General features: G+C 46.8%; 1 pseudogene; it reads left to right on the top strand.

Moving 5' to 3' along the window:
- Window positions 1-361: 361 nt before the first annotated feature.
- LOC101560948 overlaps window positions 362-10,965 on the top strand; it is a 38,974-nt pseudogene continuing 28,370 nt past the window's right edge.

Here is a 10,965-nt window from a genome sequence, read left to right as displayed (position 1 = left end):
CAGCAGCCCGCATACAATACAAGGGACAGAAAGAAGCCTGTCTTCTCTCTCTCCACTGTTGCTTTGCTGTCTTCCACCACCGAGAGTCATTGCCCCTCTGCTGTGCCACCCTGCCCTGGAGAGGGTCAATTGCAGACTGACCCCTCTATAAACCATGAGCTAAAAAAACCTTTCCCCCTTTTACTTTGGGTTTCAAGTATTTTGTCTCAGCAATGAGAAAAAAAAGTAACTAAGATATATATCAGAGGTCTTAAAGATAAGACTTTTTAAAATCATAATACTGTTTGATAAAACATATCTTCAATAAATAGTTGTGCGGGCTTTGCAGACACCTCCATCCATCCTCTTAGTCTTGCCAACCATGGTCAACCCTACCGTGTTCTTTGATATTGCTGCTGACAGCAAGCCCTTGGGCCGCATCTCTTTCAAGCTGTTTGCCAACAAAGTTCCAAAGACAGCAGAAAACTTTCATGCTCTGAGCACTGGAGAGAAAGGATTTGGTGGTAAGGGTTCCTGCTTTCCCAGAATTATTCCAGGATTTATGTGCCAGTGTGGTGACTTCATGCACTACAGTGGTCCTGGCTGCAAGTCCATCTACGGGGAGAAATTCAATGATGAGAACTTCACCCTGAAGCACAGGCCCAGGCATCTGGTCCATGGCAAATGCTGGACTAAACAGAAACAGGTCCCAGTTTTTCATCTGCACTGCCAAGACCGAGTGGCTGGACGGCAAACACGCAGTCTTCGGGATGGTGAAAGAGGGCACGACACGGTGGAGGCTGTGGAGTGCTGCGGGTCCAAGAACGGCAAGACCAGCAAGATGACCACCACCACCGACTGCGGACAGCTCTGTCGCGTGTGACGTGTGTGTATTGCCACCACCAGACCAGACTATTCCTCTGGCTCAGGAGAGCACCCTGTGCCCTACCTGCTCAGAACGTCCCATCATCTCTGCTCTTATCGCTGTTCTTTGGGCTCCATGTTTTCCTTGCTTCCCTCCAAATGTACCTGGATTGCAGAGTTAAGTTTATGGTTATGAATAAAGCTAAATAACGGTTTAAAAAAAGAAAATAAATAGTTGTGTGGATAAAGAAACATATACCTAAAATGATGGGCTCCAGATAGTAGTTGTCAAAAGCAGGGGCCCTAGAGCCTAGGGTCAAACCTTCTCTGCCTCTCAGTTTTCAATAGTACAATGCTGGCATAATTAGTAATACCTATTTCCCGGGAATATTGCAAATATTAAATGATAAGACATTCAGCTGGGGAGATAGCTCAGTAGAATAAGCTCTTGCCTGGCAAGTGCAGGGTCCTGAGTTCAATCCCCAGTACCACAAAAAAAAAAAAAAAAAAAAAAAAAGTGAGATAGACATACATGGCATGGTTTTATGAGTGGCTGACACACAGTGATAAAGGTAAAGGCCTGCCTGGGCTGAGTGAGCTCTGAGCACTAGGGCATGCCTCCAGGTGATTTAGGCCTTACCACCCACTTGGCTGCCACATATTTTCTTCTGAGATTGGCACTAGTAGCTCCTATCATTATTGTCTGTATTTTAAAAGTAAGGAAGCAAGCACAGAGTGGTCATTCCATGTTATTATTATCACCTTCATGTTAGAAAGTGGGGACTGAGGCACAGAGAGGTGCCTTGGGCCAGCTTGGGTTCCGCGCTTGCGTTCCTCAGCCTGCATTCTTAACCACTGTGCTGTTACTAAACTGAAGCCCTGGAAGAAATCCAAATGGGACTCAAGATAAATAATTTATTCATAAAATGAAATACTCTATCCATTTTCAAAGCCAATGAAGTAGAAAATAAAACCAACTAAATATTACGGAGTACTTTCCTGCATGATAGATACCATTGTAAGCATTTTATGAGCATTACCTTAATAGCTCTTCAGAAAAATTCAGGAGTGTGTGACTATTCTCTTCAAAGGGATGAACGTGGGCCCAGGGGCTGGGTAACTTGCCCAGAGTCTCACTGCACTGCCTGAGTAGAGACAGAGCTAGGACCTTGGCAGTCTGACCCTCGCCCCCGCTGGAACCCCTGTTCCATGCTACACACACGCTCATCAATGCACCTTTCCTTCCCCCTTAGAATGGTCTTCTGACCTTGTCCCCAAAGAAAATTTTGCTGACCATGTTTTTGCTCTTTTTGAACTTTTAATCAGATTAATGTGCTTTTTTTTTTCAAGTTGCCAAATATACCAATGAAATCATTGTTTACTTTTGTTTCTTCTTCTTAAAATTTTCTCATGAGTGAGACTTTTTGTAATTTTTTTTTATTTTTCAGAAGGAAGGAGAGGGAGCAGGAGTACCCTGCTGACACACAGCAAGATCTAATGGAAAAGGAAAACAGGACTCTCACGTCATTTTCCACCTGGACATGTGTTCTGAGGTGGCCCCTTGCATTAAGGATGATAAACCAAATGAGGCTGAGCCTTTCATCAGTGGGATCAGTAATAAGAATCATGTTGGAGGTTTCACAGTATTTTCAAAAAACGTGTCCTGTGAATTCCTCTAAATTGAAGTGATCTCAAAATTCAGTTTTATGGCAGTCTTCTCTTCAGATTTTATTGTCATCAACATCTGTTTTTTAAAAGAAAACAGCTTCCACCCCAGGCATACGGCTGAGCCCTGTCAAAGCTACTTAGAAGACAGACAGCATCTGTGTCTGGGGCCAGGACCAGCAGCCAGGTGCCCGGCAGAGGCTGCCTGGGCTGGGCGCTGGGTCCACGTGGGAGATGGGTGTTGGCAATGGGTGGGGAAACCGGGTGCTTTAAGGGGCCGGGTGCTTTCAAACTGCCTTCACAAATGCACAGCCTGGATGGGCTCCCATAGGCCAAGCACCTGGAAACCCACCTCCACATCTCTTCGTATGCTGGGGGCCTGGGTGGGCCCTCCTAACTGTCGCCTTGGTCCTTAGGCCTCACACTGTACTCTGTGGCACCTTCATTTGATAACCAAGAGACAATATTTTCTTCTATTAAATCTTTACCATGGGACATGGAAGCTGGAAGGGACCTCCAGAGCCATTTCTCTTTTCTTCATTTTGGAAATAATGTAACAGTCCTAGCGAGTATCAGTCGTATTTTTTTTTTAAAGGAGAAAGCTCTTTCTATACTAATATAAGAGATTTCAAAGGTACATCAAGAAAAAAACACATGATAAACGGTGTCTGCACACAGAATGACGCAACTTATATTTTAAAAGATGGCTCAAGTACATCCGTAGACATCTCTGGAAGTAATACAAGAAACTACTAACAGCAGGGACTTTCTTGCTTGTTATTTCCAACACCAAGGAGGACAAGTTAAGTGGAGAAGGTGCCAAGGGAGGAGACTGACTTCACTGTATATCTTGTAGTTTTAGATTTTAAACCATCTGACCAAATTACCTATTCAGTATTATATATATACATATTTCACACCTGACAATCCATCTATAGATCTGTATTTTATATTTAACCAACTACCTCAACCTTGGGCAGTGTGCAAGTGAACATGGACATTTTGACTGGTGGCTTTCTCCGGCCACCCAAGGCACACAGTGCTACCTGCAGGTGGCAGGTGGCCATCCTTCTCCTGCCCAGGGCCCCGAGCAGCCTGGTGTGCAGAAGGTAGGCAGGGACACACGGAAGGCCACTTACAGCGGGGTAGGATACAGGGAGTGTTGAGGGGCAGTGAGTGACAGAATGCCTGAAGGGCGGAGGAGAGGGTCCTGGAGGAGCTGGCGGGTGAGGGTTATTAATGTACAGATACAAAACCCCACAGTGGGGGTGGAGAAGGAAGGCTCCCACCCCCAGCAGCAGGGCCAGGGAGGTGCCCGGTGGAGAGGCAATGCCAGCCTCCCAAGGGCCAAATGCCGCCTGTTGCTGCTCTGCAAATCAGGCCTCTGGCTTACTCCCACCGGAACCACTTTCCATCAGCCAGCAGAAATATGGACTAGGGTGACCCTCACAGCCACCATCGCCGCCGCTGCTGCTGTGAGGGAGGTATGGATGTGTCCTTCACACCTATGCGACACCTACTGACCTCTATTCTGTGTCCCTGATTTTTTTCTTTAGACAAGGTCTCTTGCTATGTGGTGATCCTCCTGTCTCGGTCTCCTGAGTACTGGTATCACAGGCGTGTACCACCACACCCGGCCTTATCCCTGAAGTTTTAGTGGCTGCTGTGTCTGTAGAGTTGGGCCTTGCCCGCTTTGTCACCTCCCCTTGGCCACCTCTGTCCATCTGACTCATGGCGCCAGCCCTCCCAAGCTGAGGGGCACAGGCCTCTTCATTTCTTCCTAGGCTCTCTATCGCGAGAGAGAGAGGCCAGACCTGACGCAAATGGCCACCCTGCTCAGCTGGACAGGTTTGCTGTCCCCTGCCCCAGCAGGAGCACTTACCTGCAGAATGAAGTTCTAAGGTTTAGAGTAGGCCCAGCCCTCCTTACTCCCATTCTGGGTGTCTGCGTACCCTATTTCTCTCTCTGGAACAACTTGTATAGCTCTTTTTCTATTGATTCAAGAAATATGTATCTAACACTTACAATGTGTCAGGTACTGTGTGGGGTCGGGTACATAGGGGTAAGCAAAACAGACCTCAAAACATTGTCCTCAGGCTGGAGACGGGGCTCAGTGGTACAGCTTGTATTTAGCATGTGTTCTGAGTTTGATCCCCAGTAACACAGAAAAAGAAAAGAACCCCATTTTCATAGACTTCACAGTTGTTTCGGGTAGAACCTCTTCCAGGAGGAGGTTCCCCACCTGTGTGGCTATCCTTCGCTATCCTTTCTGTGGGAGCCCCTGCCCATCTGGGCTATCCTGACCCTTCCTAGACAATCCTGCATCGGTGATCTTCTCAGACCCAGGATGGGCCACCCGCCCCACGCGCTGGCCCTGCTAGAAGCCTCTCTCTGGTGGCCCTGCCCTGTCCAGGGGATAAATTCATGTCATTGAATTATTTGGAAGATTAAGATAATTGGCCACCAGCCAGCCGGCACAGCACCGGGGCAGGGACGAGCACATCTGTATTCACTGCGTGTCATGTACTGATGATCGCCTCGCCCTTCCCAGGCAGGCAGGTGCAGATTTCACCAGTCATTTATTCTGTACCGTTGAGCATGCTACGGAATGACTAATTCAGCTTCCTCATTTATAAAATGGTGACTAATTACAACAGCTAAAATATTTTCTAAAGGAGGCATTCTTAAGCTCCGAGTGTCGTTCTTTTTCCAATTTGCACCAGGATCTTGGGACATGGGTCCATTTCTGACCCCTATTTTACAGTTTGGTTAAGACATTCACCCAAAAGCACACTGCTGGCAACAGGAACTCACGCTGCTCCTCGCCAGTGCGTGCTTACGTGTGCCCTCTGTTCATTCAGCTCTTCGACCTTGATGCATGGTTGGAGGGATGATGTTAGGTGACAGGTGAAGCTCTCTCTCTCTCTCTCTCTCTCTCTCTCTCTCTCTCTCTCTCTCTCTTTGTATTTTAGGACAAGGTCTACAGGGTCTATAGGCTCTCACTATGTAGATTGGATTCGTAGTGATCTGCCTGTGTTCAGCCTCCCAAGAGCTGGGATTACAGGCATGTGCCACCACACCCAGTCTCTATTACCATCTCAGCATGCCCCAGGGGCAGGGCTGGCACGACACGCTGGGGATCAAACCTGGGCCGCTGACACGTGAAGCTCTTGACACAGGGTCCAGTAGATATAAGTGGTCCATAGAGGTCTTCATTCTAACTACTGTCATTGCTATTCATTTGCTTGAATGCCAAATGTTCCACAGATAACCAAGATTTACTTAAAGGAATAGAGCTTTTTTTTTCTTTTTTCTTCTTCTTCTTTTTTTTTTTTTTTTTTATATAGTACATGGTCTACAGGATCTCACTACACAGATCAAACTCTTAGTGATCGTCTTGTTTTCAGCCTTCCAAGTGCTGTGATTACAGCTGGCCGAGTGCCACCATGCCCAGTCTCAATTACCATCTCAGTGCACCCCCAGGGCGGGGCCAGCACTGCACTCCACGGATCAAACCCCAGCCCCTGTGTCTGCCTAAATAGGCAGTTTAATCCCCTGAGCTATCTGACTGGTCCTTAGAGCGTTTTTTTTCTGTCTAATCTGATCAGAAGAAAGAGCAGCCCAGCATCACAGACCTCAGCCCAGACTAGCTCCAAGGTGATCATTTTTCAAAAAAAGTTTCAGCAGTGGCCTGCATTGAGAAGGAATAACCACGGACATGGTAAAATTTGGAGGGACACTCTTGTCCTCTGGAATGAGGTCTGAAGGTGACCTCCTGCATAAATCATCAAACAATCCAAAGGCCTTTCCCAAGCACTTCCTGTATGTCCAGGTGCTGGACAGTGATAGGGAAAGGAGGGTAGACTAGGACCTGCTCGGAACTGCTGGAAGCGTGAATCATGGGTGCCCAGCTCCCTGGGGCACTGCGAGGCAGCAGCACATGGGCATGAGGGGCAGCACAATCCTGCCCGCCATGCAGCAGCTCCCAGTCAGCCAGCCATACTAGTAGGGTATGCCTGGAGAATCACTTTCATCCGTATTTCCTCTACCCTTCCCCTCTCCATCACAGTCCTTGATCTGTCCAAACTTGCTGGGGCTTGACTCTGTTCATTGTAGCCTTAACTGGCTTCAGGACAATGACCTCTGCTTCTGGAGTGCTGTTCTCTGACTCTAAGTATCTTGAAGGAGCTTTCGTCCAGAGTGCTTGAGTTTGGGCTAGACTCTCTGCTCCAGCGTCCTTCATCAAGCCAGCTTGTTTTTGCCACTTTCCAAGGGTCACTCTACAGGTGAATTAAACCAGAAGACGGGATCAGCCAGAAACTTAGTGTGCCATGGCTGGGCATTCCTTGAAACTAGAGTCCTTCAGCATCCTTTAAATGCATGAAGATATGAAGGAAACAGGAAGAGCAGCAAGTGCAGGGTGGGGCTGGTACTTCTAGACTTACTCCTACTTAGCGAAGTTCTGATCGCCTTCCCCTGTCACCACCAAGAAGCAGGTCTATGCTGTTTGCCGCTACAGAAGTATCTGCCTTTTCAGACTTATCAAACTATTCCTTCTGCTACAAAGCTCTCCTTTGTAAAGGACTTATTTCTATTTTAAAACTTTAAAGCATTTTTTAATTCTTTAAATTACTCTTTGATTGATAGATTTGTATACTTTATCAGGTATACTATGATGTTGTGTTGTTGTTGTTGTTGCCGATAATTGAACTTAGAACCTTGTGCTTGCCAGGCAGGTGCTGTGCCGCCGAGTTATATCCCTAGCCCCATGATACGATGTTTTGATTCATACATACAGGACAGCACTTACTGCACTTTGAAAATATTTGTTGATAACCTGTCAGGACTGAGAATATTACAGTGGGCTAAGTCACCAGTAGCTCTCTATAAAATTTTTATTATTTATTTAACAAACATATGACAGAAGCATTCTAAGTGTTCCATAAGCCATTCTGATTTTTATTCTCTTTAACAGCCTTTTGTGGTGGGGACTATTATTGCCCCCATTTTACAGATGGGGAAACGACAGAACAAAGTTAAATAACTTCAAAGACAAAGCAGGACTTAGACCTGGGCAATTTGACTTCTTAGTGCATGTTCTTAGTCTTCAAAGGACAAATGTAGCTCGCTAGCTAAGTGGTCCTTTGGCACCAAGAACCAACTTTATGGAAGACAGTTTATCTACAGACTGGGAATGAGAGGGTTAGTTTCAGAACAAGTCAAGCACACTGCGTTTCTTTATTTCCAATATTATTGTACTGCAATATAAAATGAAATAATTGTACAGTTCACCATGATGCAGAATCAGTGGGAACCCTGAGCTCATTGGCCTGCAGCTAGACAGTCCCATCTGAGGGTGACGGGAGACAAAGGCACCCCGTGTGTTGCTTGTGCCCACTCTGCTCTGTGATCTTGTTTTGGTTGCTGTCACTACAGAAAACCCTGTTTCACAGACAGGAGCTGTAAGTGGGGGTAGATTTTTCGGTGCTTTAGGACAGTCTCAGGATATTCTGAGGATATCCAGAGGACATGGGGACTAGAAGTGGTCTCAACTTTGGGACCTCAAGCAAGTGCTACTCTGCTCGCATGGACAGTGCTGATTTACCTGGCTTATTCACGGATGGGTCACAGATCCACTCCTTCCCAGTTATGGGTCTCTTGTTGGTAAGTAACACCCAAGCTCTTTTGAAAGCTAAGATAGCAGATCATGTACCAGCTGGGAAAAAGAAGGCCCTAGCTCAGATTCTTTGAAATATGTCAGTGATCCTTACATTGCCTTCATAATTTCACTTTGAATGCAGCACTTTATCTGCTCACCTAAAAATAGTTGTTCTTTGAAATGACAGACTGAGCCTGCTGAGGAGTAGTAAGAGATTAGGGAAAACGTCCTAGGCAGCAGGCAGAAGCAGCTCTTCACTAATGCAAAGTGCTTAGCTCGAGTAGTTCAATTAGCAAGTAAGAATGATGCTCATGTGAAAATGCGCTGGAAAAGTTGTGGCCTTCAGTACTTGCTTCTGTTCCTTGTGCTCACATTTTTTTCTTTTGAAAAACTCCAAAGCCTTGTCTTTTAATGCAGGGCACTTGGCTCCTACTGTTTTGAAGGTTCCCTACCTTTGTTGGCCATGTATTGTACGAAGTGGGCTTGGAGAATCTGAGTCACCTGCTGAAATAAGTGTATTATTTAGCTATGACATTTTTTAAAAATATAGCTTTCTTTTTGCTAACAGTCTTAGATTCTTCTGCTGTCTCATTACTGTATCCTTCCCCTTTTTCAAAGAAGCTCTCCAATGACATTTGTCTTTTAGGCATTTTGCCTACACTTAGCTTGTGAGCTTACTAAAACTGTGCTGAGTGTACAGTTCAGGAAAGAGATGTGGACAGAAGTGGATAGGACCAAAATAGGTGTCAGATTCTGACTTAAAGCCTGCCAGTGGATGTAGCTTGTCACTTGTCACTGATAAGATTTTAATATGAGTCTATAAATAATTGATTTATTATGGTCTCTGTGCAGTCAAACCTCTCTGCTGGTGTTAAGCCGGATTCGCAGCCACGCCCCAGTGCTAGCACCACTGCCTTAGCTGTGCCTCAGATCATCAGGCATTAGATTCTCATGGGCAACTATGAAACTATTCCATAACAGTGCTCTCGCCTTCCCTGCCAATGAATAGAAGACCTAGAGTCCCCTTCCCGGCCTCTCCAAGAGGAATGAGCAAAGATGGATAGGGCTTCACTTCAAAATTAGTTGGGCTCAGTTCTGTCTGGGAAATTTTGGATTTGTGGCTGAAATGAGGTGGCTTCTAACATCCTGGGCATCTGCCTATGACATGCACCTTTCCTGCAAATCTGAAGTGACTGGGTCCCTGGCCTGCACCCAATAAGTGCCAGCTTTCCTCCAGCAGCAAGAGGTCCCCCAGTTCCTTGGGAGGAAGGACCTCCTGCCTACCTGATCTCCAGGGGAGTTTCCTCTTCTCTCATCTCTTAGCCTCTTTCCAGGGTGCTCCCAGCTCCTTGAAGCTTGACACAGGCCTGCGTGAGCTGCTCAGAACTGTGTCTGGAGGACCGGGCAGTGGGTGGGGGTTCCCTGGGAGCTGAGCCTCTTTGTAGCCTCCCACTGCTCAAAGTCATCTCCCAGGACCTTCATCCTCAGTGTGTGATCAGAGCATCGGAATGGTCGCATTCTGGTGAAGTCCTCTTTCAGGGTGCAGACAGCTGGCTTCTCGTAATTTCTTTAGTTGGTGGACAGAGAACCAGACACTCTGGGTCTCTTTGTTAAGAGCAGGGATCCCATCCACAAGGACCCCACTCACGTAGATTAAGGTCACACCTTCCAATACTACCACATTTCTTGTTTTGACTCCAATATGAATTTGGGGGACTCAAACTTTCAGTGCAATGTACCCTTTTATCTTCCAGAGCAATCAAAAAGAGAGAGAAGGGGAGCTTAAGAAGCAGTTAAGAGAACTCCAGGTGGAGGAAAGATACTGACAGGCCTGAGAAGGGCTCATCATTCCGTTACAAGCACAGCCAGTATGTGTGCACTTAGGCTGTGGCGGGCACTGCTGCATGAACTCAAACTGTGCCACAGAGGAGGGGACATTGCTGTTTGCACTTCGCAGGTGAGGGAGCTAGAGCACAGAGAAGTTAAGTAACTTATGCAAGGTCACTCTGCCACTTACCCCGGTAAGCAGCAAATTCCAAGTTTTACCCAGTCTGTCTCCAGGGCCTGAGCTCTAGACGCCTGTGCTAGACAGTTTCTAATTTTAGTCTGTTGCTATCAATGCATTCCTCCTGGGTATCGATGTCAGATTGAATTCCATTCTCCCCTGCCTAAATATTCATGGCTTCAGTTGCCTCTCCTGGTGTCTCCTGGGCATCTCGCATTCCTCACCTCAGCTGCTGACTCTGTCCTCAAATCCTCCTGGCCCACCCAGCCAGCCCCAGCCATGGGCAGCCAGGTAAGAATCTTCTTGATAGGGGCAATGGGGCTTTTCCGAACTCTTAAAAATAAATGTAATTTGGAAAATGCACAGTAATGACAAGTCACACTGGGACAGAGGGAAGCAAGCCAGAGGAGATGGTAGGGAGAAGAAGGGGGAACCAATACTTTATCACTCACAAAGTGAGATGGATGTGTCCATTTAACAAGTAACAAGAGAGGTGGGAACAGTGAGGGAGATGTCTCATACAGGCACCCCAGGACCAAAAGGGGCTCAGATGAGAAGGTGGAGGCAAAGTGTGCTGGGGATGTGACTCTCCAGCTTGTCATTTGTAGGGAGAGACAGTGGCCCTGTGTTAACACACTCCGCTGTGGCTCACCCAAGTAGCTGCTGCTAGGCCTCTGGATGCCTTGCTCTTCCTGCCAGGGCCCCACACCCACACTTTGTCACCTGTGTCTTCAGGGAACAAACAGGCACACATGATATCCCCCAGAGATAAGGGGACAGAGTGCTCACCAAT

Source organism: Octodon degus, unplaced genomic scaffold, assembly GCF_000260255.1.
Source record: "Octodon degus isolate 3935 unplaced genomic scaffold, OctDeg1.0 scaffold00020, whole genome shotgun sequence".
Lineage (NCBI taxonomy): Eukaryota > Metazoa > Chordata > Mammalia > Rodentia > Octodontidae > Octodon > Octodon degus.
The sequence above is the reverse complement of the archived record's forward strand: the minus strand, read 5'-3'. Positions and strand labels throughout refer to the sequence as shown.